Source organism: Triticum urartu, chromosome 2A (assembly GCF_056163025.1).
Source record: "Triticum urartu cultivar PI428250 chromosome 2A, HENAU_Tu73, whole genome shotgun sequence".
In the NCBI taxonomy this organism is placed as follows: Eukaryota; Viridiplantae; Streptophyta; class Magnoliopsida; order Poales; family Poaceae; genus Triticum; species Triticum urartu.
The window spans coordinates 718,249,946-718,266,420 of record NC_141874.1 but is presented as its reverse complement, the minus strand read 5'-3'; the positions used below and the strand labels follow the sequence as shown (position 1 = coordinate 718,266,420).

Sequence of the window (16,475 nt, the reverse complement as noted above, 5' to 3'; positions counted from 1 at the left end):
AGGGAACAACATTAGTAACACTGTTAAAACATGAAATTATGCAAGCAGTAGCCTACAAAAAATACTGTTCTTCAAATTTGAGTCACCCAACATGTCTATAAAGAATATATTATTAGAAAATTCTATAACATAAATGCATAGTATGTCATCAGATGGTACTGTGGCTCTCTGAGCTACCTTCTAAAATGTCAATGCTAGAAGGACTTGTATGTTTATGCTACAAATGCATACCGGGGTCAGCTCCGGATAATCATATATGGACCCATCGAAACTGGTTTTGAAAGGTCCACAGTTTTAATCTCTTGGAATCATGAGAAAATTATGGTTTAGACTCAAAGTGCAGGCAGAACAACAAGAGCGGACTGAACGGTAAAATCATGGTGCAAGAAAATAGCACCCTAGATCAAGTTCCAGATTAATTAGTTTAGCAGAGCTGTACACCATTAACGCCGAGGCAAAGCCAAACTGCTCATGGCAGATATTTCTGAAAGCCAAACTTCTGCTAAGCGGCCTCACACCCTCACCATCGAGCACATAACATAACTTAAAATTCAGAGACAAGTGTGCTCTCACTAGGCATCTCGCATCAGACAATCAACATGCAAAATCTACAAGCCTCTGAACACTCTTGAAGGGAGTTACCTTAAGATTGTGGAACCCGTCGCCCGCCCAAGTGGAGATCTTGCTTGGCGTGTAGCTCTCTTCCAGCTTGAAATCCACCATAGAGCACAACAAGCTAAATGCCCCCAGAAGCAAACCATGGGCCCTGAGTAATTGTTTTTACAATATACCCCTGTTGTTTTCACAAATTTCAATTGTCTTTTGCAACATCATAGAATTGTGCCTAAATTCATAAAGTGCTAAAAAAAACAGCACTAACTCATCCCTAGAGCTTGATTTCCTAACAGTTTTTCGAGGAATCAGTTTCCTAAAGTAACTATCACAACTGAATAACTCAATATCTAAACTTACATCTAAAAGTATCCCACGTGCATCCACTAATTCGTGCACAAGCCCATTCAAGCAAAGTGTAAAGAATCTCACATCAGGTGGATAGACAGAACAAATGTCACCTCATATCAGAATACATATCGCTCACGAAGCAGTCACAGATGTAGTTCTCCCAATCCAGTACTGTAAGCCCCCGATCCAAATCATCCTTGCCTTGTCAACAGGAGCGGGCAATGACCGCTGCGGAGCAGGCACATGCTCGTTGGAAGCAGCTCATGGAGGAAGAGCGACAGAGACCCTCACTCGCATTCGTGGTGCAGCAGAGGAGAGCGGCAGGCGGCGCTGTCAAAGTAATGAATGCCAAGCTGTGAATCATCACACTAACAACCCAGCCTACCCTAACTAATTGCACGGTACAGAGCGTATTGCTTGCTCCAACCAGTTATCGTAGTACAGCTCTGTAAGACATAACCGAAGAGGATCCGGCTTGCCTGCTCCCTCCCCATGCTTCCATCCGTGCTCCCACTTCATCCTACGGCTGTCTTTTTTTCTTTTTCCTTTTTAATCTAATCATCTTCCCCCTGATTTTAAGAGGGTGGGGCCGGGCGTTATTTTATTTCAATCAAATCAAGTCACGTATGCGGGAGCACGGATGAGCACACGGAGAGGGAGCAGGCAAGTCTCGTCCAACCGAAAAAAGAAGAATCAGCCCTGTATTAATTTACTTTTTCAAATCTTACCGAAGAAGGAAGAACCGACTATTTAATCGTGTGTTGAGAATTCAGAACTGCAGACCACTTCTCGACAGATGGAAGTGAGGCTCGGTGATGTGGGAGGAGGGGAGCGAGGCTTGGCGATGTGGGCGACGCCCGCTGGCTCGACTTCGTCGAACGGAGGCGCCGCCGAGGGAGGGAGCGCTGGGTTTTGGTGGGCGGTAAGTTGCTGTTTCCCTAGTTTCCCTAGTCTCACTTTTATATCTTTCCCTAATAATAAAGTACAGATTGACTTTGTCAGGTTCATCATCACAATACACTTTCTTTCTATGAATTTACACTTTCAATTTTTTTGCCTATATTACTATTTTCTACATCCGAGGTGATACTATTCATGTGTCATAATACGCCTCCCGATACGCTATCTGTCATCGTTCCACCTAGATTTGTCTCTCCCCATCCCTCTCAGATCGATCAGGTCTCTCCCCGTCCCTGGGAATTGAGTCCCTCACGAGGTGGTCTCTCGCCTACCTTCGCTAGCCTCTTCCTTAAATACGTCGCCCGAGACAACAGACGGAGCCACCGGATTACTGCTCATCCTGATCCTACTCCACCGACCACTGCCTCAACTTTAATCCTGTGAGTGGCTTCTAATATCTTCCCTTTGCTTTGTGAATGCAAACCGCAACAGAGAGCCGGCGGCCGCCGGCCCAATGGCTAATCAGCTCAGATTTTGATCTGATTGGAATATGCCATGAACGAGCTTGCCTGTGACGATGTCAGGCGGCGGCAGGCCAACAGCAACATGCGAGTCTCTGATTCGGTCAAAACAGGTCAAAGCACTGGATGGTGTCAGGCAAGAACTAAAAGTATAGCGTTGCATGCTTTGCCTCTCCTTGCCTAACGAGGTATGTTTAGCTCTTGCAATGTCTTTCTGACGATACAGTGATCAAGCTTTCAAGCAACCCTTCAGTTCATGCCTTTGTTTTTTCGGACCTTATTATATGGGGCGTGCAGCGTGCTACGCGTCCACCGAAAGATCGACCGGGTTGCGAGACGTTAGATCTAACACCATCGAGCGGTTCACTGACACCCTTCACCATTGCAACAAAGCTAATGTTGCGGAAACTTTTACAATATAAGTCGTATTGTAGAAATCTTTGCAACAGAGGTTATGTTTCAAAAAAATCACAAGATGATATTGCAAAAAAGTTTATGATATTTTTCTCAACAAAGATCATGTTGTAGAATTATTTTGCAATAAAATTTATGTTGCAGGAACTATTGCTGGTGGCACCGGCGGTTGAGCTCAAGGAGGCGGCAGCCATGGACACCGGCGCTACTCAGGATGGCGGCGACATGGCGGGCAATGACGGACGCGGCTCGCACGGCGTCTTTTCTCATGGGGACGGCCGGTGCAGTCTGGTGATTTCGAGCGTCCGCGCAGCCGGCACACCAACACCTAGGTTGCTGGCTTCCAGGTTCTAACACAGCGCTCGCTGCAACAGCTTGCGGCAGAGCTAATGAGGTACTTGTGATTTTTTTCAGGGAAGAAGATGACTACTTAGAGGTTGTGTAGATGCCATTTTCTATGGATAAGGATGGGCAAGATAGTGATGGGTAGACCCCATACCTGAGACGCGTCGAGCATTGAAACAGGTGGATGCCCGTGACAGATCGGTCGGGTGAATATAATCGTTTCTTTATTATATACATTCCAGTACACTATTTTTATTAAATGGTTCGTCGGTAAGGTTTGCTGTGACTTTGTGGTGTCCATTCAGTATAAAACTGATGTGTTCAGGTTAATTTTACTATCTGGTTTTGTAAATTTTATATCTCAGATATGCTTTAAAGTTTTAAACTGTCAACATGTAGCACTACTCTTCCCTGGCTGCAATACTATAATTCTTTTGTTTTCACAAAATTATTGTTCATTTGTTCAGTTGCTTTCAGGGAAGTAGGGTCATCTATTCCAACTAGCAGGTAAGTTTTTAGGCAATGACAGTGACATCGAAATTTGGCTCCATGGCCCATGTGTAAGCAAGGGCGGTGATGTCTTTTACTACACAAGGGGTTTAGAGAAGGTATGCCTATTTTTGTCGAGAAAAAACTATGAAGAAATATCACTCCGTTAGTTTGATATATCAACCGTTTTAGTTCACTTTGACCTCTCGAATACAGATTCTTGAGGTTTGTCTTGTGAAGTTGTGATTGACCGGAACCTGGGAAAGCTAAGGATTTTTTCAGTGGTAGTGAACATATTTTTATGTCTATTGGCAATGACAAACATGATGAACATCTTTCTGAGGTACCAAACATGACGAACATTGTTCTAAAGTATGGTTTTGATTAATTATTTATTCTTTGGGCATTCTTCTTTTTCTCTTGAACAGAAGGTGGCTTACGTACATCTGTTTTTTGGAAGGTGCTTCCGACAATAGGAAGTTGACGGTGAAAAGACAAGAGCAACATCTTGGAGAGGAACCTTCGACGCGGAGGGAAGGGACACGTTGTGAGGAAGCATGGTTTGGTGAGGTCGACCTCTCCCCTCTCCAACGCTAGCAGCATCGTAGTCCTTGCGCTCTGCCTATGCCACCATGCCCACTCTTGCTGTGCACAACATCACAGGTATACAAATGTCGCCGCGACCATCCTGTTGACAACTCCTTCACAGGCTATTTTTTTCCGTTGCAACACACGGGCACATGTGCTATGTTTATTAAAAATAAATATAAAAATAATGCACAATGGCACATAAAGCAGGTTATGCCGATTTTTCCGCCCGGTGCAACGCACGGACATTTGTACTAGCTCTTATAAAATGCAACGCTGAAAAAAACTGCAGCTGTTCCTTTTTATTTTTCTCTTTTCTCTTTTTCTATTTTGTGTTCTTTTTCTTTTCTTAATTGCACAATTTTTTTTTAATTTATCAATTTTTTTCATATTCGTGAACTTTTTCTTAACAACCGAAGAACTTTTTTCAAATTTTGTGAATATTTTGCATATTTGATGAACATTTTGTCAAATTTGATGAATTTTTTTTCAAAATTGATGAAGTTTTTCTAATTTTATATTTTTTAAAAACTTTATGAACTTTGTACAAAATTTATGAACTTTTTCAAATTTGTGAAATTTTATCAAAATCGATGAACTTTTTATCAAAATTGATAAATTTTTTTCCAATTTTATGAACTGCTTCCAAATTGACATTTTTAAAAAAATCATGATTTTTTTCCGAATTTGTGAACTGTTCATATTCATGATCTTTTCTCGTATGTATGATCGCTCCGTCATGCACGTTCGATCACGGAAGGAATATAGCATTGGTTTGGGCCAACCCAGACAAGCAGTTATGCCTTATATTGCACATCGCTAAATCAATGAGTTAAGCATTAAATAAATCTTCATCTGACTAAAAAGATAAACACTACTTTCCAATGGTTAATGAGCTAAGTGCAAATAGCCATGGCACGTACGTGCTACCTATATGATCACTAAATGATACATGTGAACGAGTCAATATTATGCTACACATATGTTAGCATAGACAAAGTTCAAGGCTCTCCGAGTACGCTGACGCCAACGACAACAAGGAGGATTTCTTATTTTTATATTTTGTAGTCTTCTTTTATTTCTATATTTTGCTGCTCGTGTGTTGTAATGCTATGTAATAGTTATGTTGAAATTTTTATGTAAATGTAAAAGTTTTGAAATAAAGTACCTATAATGTTTGACCCCTTTTTATTTTATGCATTTACCCACTCAAATTTATTCATTCTGTATCAGTGACGTGGACGCGTATTTCCCGATCCATTTTCCCGCCATCACGCCCGAAGGATTGAAAGTGATCCATCTTTGTGCAGGAGTTGAGGATTCTCTCCATCATTAATTACGTTTTGGATGGGTCGACACCTAAGGTGATTACTATGTCCCCGCAGGTGTTCCTAATTTGTAAAAAAAGTTTACTATTTTTTTTAAACATGTTCATGGATTTAAATTACAAAAATCAAGATTTTAAAAAAAATATTCCGAGCCAGATGTGGTGGCACGTCAGCAGTGTGCGGCAAAGGCCATGTGCAGGGTGCGAGCAGCAGTGCGAGGCCATGGTTGGGCTCATGCGCCATGGTGTCCGGTAGCAGTGAGTAGCCCTGAAGACTACAGCATCATAACGGTCCACTCTGATGTTGTGAATATTGGTTGCCACATCATAACTTGTAGTGGGTCCTACTTGCCACTTTTCGTGCCAATTGGCGGTTTAGTGTTTTCGGCAAATGGATTACTCAAAGTGGTGTTTTTTCAAACTGTTAGGAAAATGGTGGTTTTTGTAAGCAATTGTGGTGGTTTTTGGTAATTTACTCCTTGTCTTGACCATGTGTTGGCTGCACTTAGTGACCTTTGATGTGATATTAGGCTGTTATTCATCTAAACTCTTGGGCAAAAAACGATGCACGTAATCAAACGCATCCTAAGGGCATCTCAAATAGATTGGATGTTAGTCTTGTTGGTAAAATGTCCATCTCATGAACCAACAAGCTATCATACAACTACTCCAATAGATTGTATCTAAGCTATCCAATAGATGATGAGAAAATAAATGTGATTGCTCTCTATTTTACATTGGAGCTTGTGCCAAGGTTGTTGGTTATTCTGCATAGAATTTTGCTCTCTCTCCACATTTATTACATGCCATATCATCACTATCATCCTAGGTGGCAAATGTACCAACACCTATCTTACAGCTGTTGGAGATGACCTAAGAAAAACGGCTTCCGGCAGGCATACAAATATGACTATAATACCGAAAAAGGGTTTCCCCCCGCTTTGTATTCCAAAGCAACCAACACCGATACAGGATCGCTGGGGCGAACAGCACAACAAGCACTAGTAGAAAACGGAGCTTTAGCGCCGGTTCATAAGGGCCTTTAGTGCCGGTTTCATAACCGGCACTAAAGGGTGGGCACTAAAGCCCCCCCCCCTTAGTACCAGTTCGGCACGAACCAGCGCTAAAGTGCCACCACGTGGCGTGAGCTCGCGCCCTGGTATGGGGGACCTTTAGTACCGGTTGGTGTTACCAACCGGTACTAAAGGTTTTTTTTGAAATTTTTTTTTGAAAATTTTGGAATTTTTTTTATTTTTATTTTTTTGAATTATTTCATGATTTAGTCTCTAATCATCTCTCTTAACTGCTCAAGTGTGGATCACTCATTCCAAATCATCTAACTTCCCGACCGGTCACCCATCCCTCTCACTACTCCAGCCCGAGCACGCTTAACTTTCAGGTTCTATTCTCCTTCGTTTTCGAGTCTGCACTTGTTGTTTTCCGGATAATAGTAAGATGTCAATCACATTAACCCTCAGGAGTTTAGCTTGAGCATGAAGTCACACATTTCACCGTTTGAGCTTGAAACTATTATTCTAAAAAAGGGTAATTATTTAGTAACACTAATATTTCTTGAATAAGTTTGACCATAGTTTGACCACAGTTTGACTAGATTTGACCAAAATTCAAAAAATTGAAATAATTATTTAGTAACACTAATATTTTTGAATAATTATGTAGTAACATTAATACTTCTTGAATAAGTAGTTTGACCAGATTTAAACAAATTTTTTTAAACAAACTGAAATTTGACCATATCTTTTTTTCCTTTTGGAATTTGAGGATTTTAAAAAATTCCAAACAGGCCGTAGGCGGTCTCCATCAGATGCGGATTTTCGTGCTGAATTTTTTGATATATTATACGTTTTTTTCTGACATCGTATGCAAAAGTTATAGCCGTTTTACATTTTCCCTATACTTTTTGCAAAACATGTCCAAATTGTAGTTTTTAAATTTTCCTAACTAGTAGATGTAGTAATATAACTACCTCTCGAAGGATTTTATTTTTTGAAGTTTTTATCATTTTCTTTTGATTTTTTCAGAACTGAAATGGCGACACGCGCGGGGGGGGGGGGGGGGTAGAGTTTGAAAATTGCCCTATAGTGCCGGTTTGTGTCACAAACTGATACTATAGGTCAGACCCCTTTAGTACCGGTTCGTGCCACGAACCGGTACTAAAGGTGATCGTGGGGCCCCGGCCTGACGCCAGCCTGCCACCACCCCTTTAGTACCGGTTCGTGCCACGAACCGGTACTAAAGGTTCAACACGAACCGGCATTAATGCAAATCCGTTCGAACTGACACTAACGGTACCATTAGTACCGGGCCAAAATCAAACCGGCACTAATGTGCTTCACGTTTGACCCTTTTTCTACTAGTGAAGTCCAAAAGAAAAAAGAAGAAGAAGCAAATGCCAACAACGGCAGCTCGACAAAGCGCGGATGGCCCGGCACCGCTACGCCCACCAGAGACAAACCACTACAACCCGAGGCTCCGGACCACCACGTACAAAACAGCACCTCCAAGAAGGAAAGCGACGCCGACGACCCTGCTGCCCGGACATGTCCTAGGGTTTCCCCGGCACGCAGAGGGAGGTGGGGGATGGATATCACCGACACCCTCCAGGAAGGAATGGTGGCACCCGCAGGTATCACCGCATTGGGGTCGAAGGCCGGCAAGGATTTCTCCCATACTCCAATCCCCACCGCCCAACGGGCCGGAGCCGACCGGCCAGACCGTCGCCCACCACCATGTGCCATCGCGGTTGCGCCGTCATCCACGCCGCCTCACTGCGAACACCACCACGAGGCCAAGAGGACCGGAGAGAAGCGTCCCGCGGAGGGAGAAGCAGCACCGAAGCCGAACGGGAGGGAACCACCTCCGCTGCCGTCGTGCGGGAGGCCAGAGCCTCTGGCACCGTCGCGGTAGCCGTCCGGACGCGGCAGCAGGGCATGCCAGGCCACCCCTGGCCCGGCCAGGCCCGAAACGGGCCCGCTAGCTAAGCCCCACCGCCACGCTGCAGCAAGCCGGCGATGGCACCGCCAGCACCCTGCCGCTCATCGCCTCTCCCCTGCCTCCCGGAAGCCACGAAGCAGACCCACCCCGCCGCCGGCCCGCCCAGGCCCAGATGGGGCCCGAAGGGCCTAGATCTGGGCCGAGCGGGCGCCGCCAGACCGCGCCGCCACGTCGCCCCGCCGCCAACGGCGACGCCGCCGTCCAGAAGTCCGCCCCCGCTCGCGCCAGGAGCCCCCGCCGCCGCCTAGAAGCACCGCCCGGGGTCGCCTCGTCCCACGCCGGCGGACACCCGAGAGGGGAAAAGCCAGGGGGGCCGCCGCCACCAGCGTCGCCCGGGCCAGGCCCGCAGCGGGCGCCGGCGACAGCGGCAGAGAGGAAGGGGGAGGGAGAGGCGCGCGGAGGAGAAGGCTGGGCGCGGCCGTCCGCCCGCAGGGGGCGGCGCGGTCGCGGGAGAGGAGAGGGGTCGGTCATATATGACTATAATTAATATAGCGATTGGTGAAGATGCAACGGGACAAATAGTTGGACATGATTAAAGTAGGTTTCCTGTGCAAGTTTTAAAAAGCACGACAAGCAATAAGCTTTGGATAAAGTAGAAGAAACGAAAATGACATTAATTGCAAATGAGGAATAGACAGACAGACTCCGCCAGGTCAGAAACTAGACACAAACAGATAGACAAACTCCGCGAGGGAAGAAACTAAACAAAAACAGACTTCAGCTCCGAAACCTATTCAGGTTGACAACCATTCCCGCCGAACTGGTGCTAATTCGAGATTTCCATGCGCAATAACGGAGTTTCGCAAAAATGCTGATTAGAGCAGTCTGTGTGATCAGTGTCCACTGCTCACACCGATTGTCCTGAACACTGTGGAACTTTTCAGATTCTCAAGCACCATGGCCGTCTGCCCTGTCGTCGGGTCGCACACCACGGCTAACTCTAGTGGCAGCCAGCAACGATGCTGACGATGAACATGAGTGTGCACGGAGTTGGTGCATGAAAAATAATATTCAGAGCAACATTTCGTTCTTGAGAAGGTAATTGTCCTAGTTAAGCCCCGCGGTTGTCGCTGGTGTACTGTAGCAACGTGGCGGTGCTTGACCACATACCCCTCCACCCTAAGTTGTCATGGAGGCAGCGCGATGCCATGCCGGATCACACCGCCATGGAGGAAGCACGAAGTACGAACCCTCTGACGTAAGCTGGGGCTGTAAGAACAGATTCTGATGGTTTCATTCCTGTTAATGGAACCGGGGAGAGACCTCCCTGTTTATCCAAAAAAAAACGAGCGTGCCGATGCGGGAGTGAGATGTGAGTGAAACTAGAGCGACCAAACTGAATATGGGGTCTGAATCCAAGTACAGTGGCTCATATATTTCAAGCAAACATGGTCTAAATGCATACAAAAATAGCTTCTCAATTTCATACACTATTATCCGTCGTCGGGTTGCACATATACGGGGACTAATAGGATAAATTATGTACCAATTATATTTGCAACGAATAAGTCTTTGATGTTGAAAGCTGCCGGTGCAGGTGCAGGTGAGTGCAGTGATCATGGTGAACGTCCAGGTCTAGGCCCAGTCCCTGCAGTCATGAGACGGGTGAACTGGCCGGGCACCTCGCGACGGTGGCCGCAGAAGCCACGCGTCTTCTCACATTATCCACATCTTCGTCCCACCGCCCGTGTCCAGCTGAGCTCGAGTCTGCTGTGCAGAGCACTCTGATGACGTTGTTGATCTGCAGGCCGTTCTGCAGTCTGGGACTTGTTGGTACATGATGTCAGCAGTCCTTGGCCAGTGTGTCAGTAGCCCAGAAGCAGTCGCCGTGTGTGCGTGCATGCGCACCCGCTGGCCCGGCGCTCGGACGTGCCCCGCGCCCAGATAACTCTTCCCTCTGTCTTTCATGGTGGATAGTAAGGGCATGATTGATTGCCTGGTGGCTCTAGCCTGCATCGCATGGGGATCCTGGGTGAGCTTGGCCTGGTTGTTGATGCAAACATGAGTTAACATGTGTGTTTGGTGGACTACATGATATTGGTGCTCCAGAGATGCTATATACAACGGATGTTGTTTGGTAGGTTGTAATTGGGCTTAATTTTCTTACACTTTTCTATTCCATTTTCAATCATTTCAGTTGGATCCGAATCATTCCATGGAGAAAGAGAACATATAAAACATGCTTGAACTGAAATCTGAACCAAACTCAAGTTTCAATTATATTTGAACTGAAAACTAAACTAAAACAAGTCTGAATTTTGAAAACTGAAATCCAAACATGTAAAACAAGTTTGAAGATGCCTGTATGTCGCCACCCTCTCAAAGATCTCGTTCGCATGTAGCCCTATATGACCAGGTTGATGTGTAGATCGTACGTTGTGATTCCAGGAGGATCTGAACTGAAAACTGAAATCTAAACTAGAAAAAGTCTGAACTAAAACAAGTCTGAACTGGAAACTGAAATCTGAACTAATGTGTGTTTCAATTGCCTGGGTGGATCAATTCTAGGAGGATATGCCGACGACGAGATTCGACTGCGGCTCACAGTGCGCAGGTGCTGCCCTCACTCCTTCCTCTCGATCGGTGGTGGGCGGCATGACTCCCGACATGGGCGTGGAGGAGCACCGGCGAGGGAGCTCAGACCAGTGGTGCAGGAGGCGGCTGTGGAACCCGACGATTTCGAGGTGGTGACAAGGAGCAGCAGCACGAATATAGATCATGCCAACGTCCTGCATGCCGGAGGTCGTCGGTCGCTGTGACATACACACATGCATGCATATAGCTTTACATCTTTAATTTGTCGTTCCTCCAATATCTTACATTTTCTGTCTATTCTTACTTTGTCTCAAACTTAACACATGCAAGAAAATAACTTAGTTTGAGACACTTCTGCTTGGTCAGATGGCTACATATTTTCTTCTTCCTCTCAAAGTGTTCTTTGTTCATCTACTCAACTGAAACATTTATACAACTATGACATGCATCCCGTGCCATTACCTAATCCACAAATTCACAAACATATGACTCATCCACCTCTACCAAATGACCATGCATGTGGTTATCGTTGAATTTTATGGGTTCAACCAATTCAATCTATGAAATAGTAGAAATGTTCATTCGATTTGCATGATGATGTTTTCCAAATTTTTAGGGCCAAAAGGTAGAAGAGACGGATGTGAGAGTTACGGTCGAGTGTGTGTGCGGAGCAAGGCATTCCCTCATAATTATTCCTTCCTCTCTCGAATTTCACCCTGCCCTCTACTTCAACCCGTAACATCCCGCATAGGAAACAATTTTGAAGGTGTAAATTCATGGTGAATTTTCTAACACAAGTATCATGTACCTCATTATCTTTCGCACAAAAACAGAAGAAAAAATGGTGTGGAGGCGGTGGGGCACTATTGTAGCAAAAGAGAATGTGAGGGGTAGTTGAAGGGCTTAATATGATTAACATATTGCGACGTAGGAGGTTGTAATAACACCCATGCAAATCCGGCAGGGGCAATTTACTATGTCAATTGGCCAAATCCGAATCCATAAAATTTCTCCAACTTCACCACTCACGCCTCGCTACGGTAGATTTCAACTACTCACAAGCGCCTCAGCAGGAAGCCCCCCGAAGGATTGATCAAAGGGAGCCAACTTAGTGCAGTAGCATGTGGCCTCTCGCTATTTTCTTTGCGCCGGTACACTCTAAAAAAAATCGATTAAGAAGTCGAACAACTCCTGCTACAAGAAAAAAAATGGACTGTCGGTTGTCGACATATTTAGAAAAATATTTCTTGAAAAATCATGGGTTTTCAAAATGATTATTAGTTTAAACAAATTCAGAAATTTTTCAAAACGCCCATGGATTTTGGAAAATATTCACAAAGCTTTTTAGAAAAGATTTATGAGTTCTAAAGAATGTTAAATTTTTAAAAAGTTAAATAAATTTTGAAAAATATTCACATATTTTTTAATTTTTTTTTACAAAAATTAATATATTAAAAAGGAATAAAAAGGAAAACATAAAATAGGGAAAGGAAAGACAAAGAAAAATAAACAAAAAGACAAAATAAGAAATCGGTAGAAACGGACGAAAATAGATATAGAAAATAACTAGCATTAAAATGGGTACAACCAAGCGCTTGGGCATTCTTCAAAAGTTCCTGGTTGAGCCAGCCCATAATGATCGCTCGTGTGCAATTCATACCGTTTGGGCACTATTCTTCACTGCGGGCGAAGAATAGGAAGTTCCTTGCCCACAATGTAGGTTATCAGAAAACTGTGAAGAATACAAAACACTAGAGGTACTAGTAGAATGCCCGTGCTTTGCCACGAGCCATGGATATATTTTTTGCTGGTTGCATATATAAATATGGATAATGCATGTCAAATTTCGCGTGTAAAGAAGGATAGCCCGTAAAAATGGAGAAGTAATTGAAATCCACTTCACTTGCGATGTAGGTTTGTAGCTAAGAGAATATATAGTTTCTATGTTTGTTTTATGCTTTTGTTGTTTCACCTTCCTCCAATAGCATAATTGCATCATCCTAATAAGATCTGTAGAGCAGGGTACATAGTACCATACTTAGATATGCAGTAAAAGCTGAACCTGCATTTTTTATGGTGGTCCCTATTATGGGTTCATCTGGTCTATTGAAACCTATACCTTCAACATTTGTATTATGGTCGATCCTCCGTATGTTGGGATATTTTTCTATTGTTAATAATGGATGCTAGTTACTAAGAAAATAATCCACCAAGGTCAAAAATGTAATATGTTTGGGAAGCAGAAGCATATATAATTATATATGCACCATTCTTAATCCACATTGTAATTGATCAGATGCCACCCCTTAGTTCGCACTTTGTTCTTTTGCCACTTGTGTACACAAAAATAATCTTCGCAAAGAAGAAACGACTTAAGTGCACAATACAGCGGACACTTTTGCCCTTTTACCTGTTTGACTAAAACACACAGTCTGCTCCCTCAATCGGGATGAACCCTAGCCCGTGCTCACTCCTGACACAGCCGCCACCGCTGCCGTCGCCCTGCTGCTCCCCGGAGGCCCCTGCTGCCCCGCCACCACCTCTCCCTCTTGCTCCTCTTGCATCTCCCCTCGACCCCCCCCCCCCCCCCCCCCCCCCGGCCGCCGCTGCTCCCCGTCTCAACCTGCTGCTGCTCGAAAGACTAGTGGTGTTAAGCTTGTGAAGTAGTAGTTGTTAGTGTTGTTGCAAGAGATGCAATCAGATTGTAAGAGTTATGTAGTAATGCTTTTTCTTGGACAGTACTGTATGTACGCCATGATGCCAAACTTTGTCATTTGAGAGTGTTTTATCATATTGAAGTCGCTCTCCAACCATTGATCCAAATGAGCTGCAAATTTCCCAGAATATTTATTATTAGATTGTTAAATTTCTGTAATTTTTCGAATTTATTCTGATAACTTTCAAAATTTGGTCAAACTAGTTGATCTGAAACTTGAAATGCATGGAAACGTTGAACCTTTGATCGAAATAAGTTGAAAATTTCCCAGCATAGTTAGAATTTCATTGTTGAATTTCTGTAAATTTTTGAATATTTTTCAAGGACTTTCAAAATTTGGTCAAAATTTACAACTGAAAAATTGAATTTGAATTTCCTCCAAAATGTCTCATCCAAATGAGCTCAAATTATACCAGAATAGTCACACGTATATGGTGTTTTTATGGAATTATTTCAATTTTTCTGGGTTGTTAAAAAAATGTTCAAAATTTGGGCAGCATTTTGGCCCAATTTGGACATCATTTTGTTTGTTTTTCTGACTTTTCACAAAAAATTATACACATATGATCCAAAATATAACATATCTTTTGAGATGAACATATTCATGTACCATCACACAAATTGAACACAATATAGCATAAAACTGATATTTCACATTTTCATACATCATCTAACATAAGGCTATGATGTTGCACAAATTAGTAGGGGCTGCCAAGTCTGACATATTACAACCGAAAGCATAGAGAACATAGAAGATGATGCACAACACTAGATCTTCCTTCTCTTCGGGGTCAACTTCCTAGCTTTCGAGGTTGAGGTTGGGGTAGGTTGCTGCGATGCCTCATCAGCCAATGCCATAGCCAACATCCTGCATGTGTTGAGAAATATAAGATTTGGAAGAAAAAAAATTAACATTACAAAGAACAATTGATGTGTTTACCTTCTAGTCACAACATACTACTAGATCATGATTGGCGCGCGTTGCTGCACCCGTCTATTATTACAATAGAATGGTAGAACTTTTCATCAATATATAGATAACAAAATGTGAAAAGCATAAATGAGGGCTCCTGTTGTAGTGGGAAAAAAATGAGGTGAGAACATATAGAAGGATCATTTGACATTTGCATCATGTGGTGCCCACTCATACTGAGAGAAGATGGTAGGTTAAGAATGAAATAAAAATGTAAATAACTCAAATACGATGCCTCGATAAATGACTGGGCGGATTCTATTTTACAAGCTTGAACATTCTTAAAAAGTGCTAAAATGAACGTATATGGGAGTGAGAGGTCAAATACAGCTTTTAATACCAACACCATGAAAGAATCCTTCACTTTGTCAACTTTCGATACTAAAAAAGGAGAACGGATAAAACCTTTGATTATGGTAAACCGCACATGTTTTCAACAGATAGACTAGTAATTTGGAGTTCTTTTCTTAGATGGCTATATCTCTCTACCCTTTTTCTTTCGGCAGACTTTTTATAATGAATGATTTGTCTTTATTGCAATTTATGAATATGGATATCTTGCACTATGTAAGAAAGGTTTTAGTATTGCAGAAGTTGTGATCAATGCAGTATCCTCAGCAGCAAGCAAGCACAAGCAGCAGCGGCAGCGGCGGCCGCATAAGCAGCAGCAGCTCATAGCGGCAACAGCAGGAACGCACAAGCAGCAGGAACAATTCAGGGAAATACTACGCATACACTGTTGTTTTGCCTTGATTTGTGTTAATTTTGTTAACTGAGGACATAAACAACGGCTGCACTAATCCCAATCCTGGCTTCTTGCTATGGGGCGCTCCACTCTATCCTCGGCCCTTGGTCATTCCCAAGCAGCAGCGGCGGCTGCACACAGCAGAGGCAGCGGCTAAAGACTGGAGGAGCGGCGGAGGCATAAGCAGCAGCACATAGCGCGGCATCAGCAACAGCAGCACATAGCAGCGGCGCCGAGAATCACGGGCACAACCCAGCCGGCCGCCGCCGCTCTGCGTGCTGGTCACCCTAACCCTAGGTCGCCGGGGAGAGGAGCGGGAGAGAGGGACTCACCTCCTGGCCGGGATGTAGCCGCCGCCGTCTCCTGTGCGGGAGAAGGGGATAAGAACGAGAACGACGACCGAAGCTCTCGAGCGATTCCTGGTCAATCGATTGGCAAGGGTATTTTGGTATTTTTTTGCAGGACCCACTTGCCAGAGGGCAAATTAGCAAAGTGCCAGGTAAAGGATGTCATTGGGTCAATTACAAAGTAAGGGATGGCAAATTATCAAAGTACAAATAAGTAGTGGCAAAAGATCAAATTCCCCGCAAAAAAAAGTACCACTGCGAGCTGACAAACGTCAGAGCCATTGGTACGGTGTATTCTGCAAAGGTCAGCAGCTCGTGCTCAACAAGGCAGGGGAGCTGTTGCTATCACCATCGACACCCTTCGTCGCGGCAATATGTCGAGCACCTCGGAGGCATGTTGTGATCTAGCATCATATTGAGGACTTGGGGGTTGTTGCCCCTCGTAGTCGCTACCCGCGAAGTGACAGCGGGGAACGACGCCTGGAGAGCAGACAAGCTTGTGACGGTTGACCAAGTGGAGGTGGGTCGGCAAGCCAGAGAAGAGAGCGAGGAAGACGGAGATGACATGTGGGCCCCTATGGTTAGTGACAGAAGCTA

The 16,475-nt window shown here is 44.1% G+C and overlaps 1 long non-coding RNA gene across 1 annotated transcript; it reads right to left on the bottom strand.

The window, feature by feature from the left end:
• Positions 1 to 14,377: 14,377 nt before the first annotated feature.
• Positions 14,378 to 16,046, bottom strand: LOC125540034 (uncharacterized). The gene is made up of 2 exons (XR_007297145.1): positions 15,864 to 16,046; positions 14,378 to 14,681 (listed from the first exon to the last, which is right to left on the bottom strand). It is a non-coding gene; the product is annotated as an uncharacterized LOC125540034 (long non-coding RNA).
• Between the last annotated feature and the right edge of the window lie 429 nt (positions 16,047 to 16,475).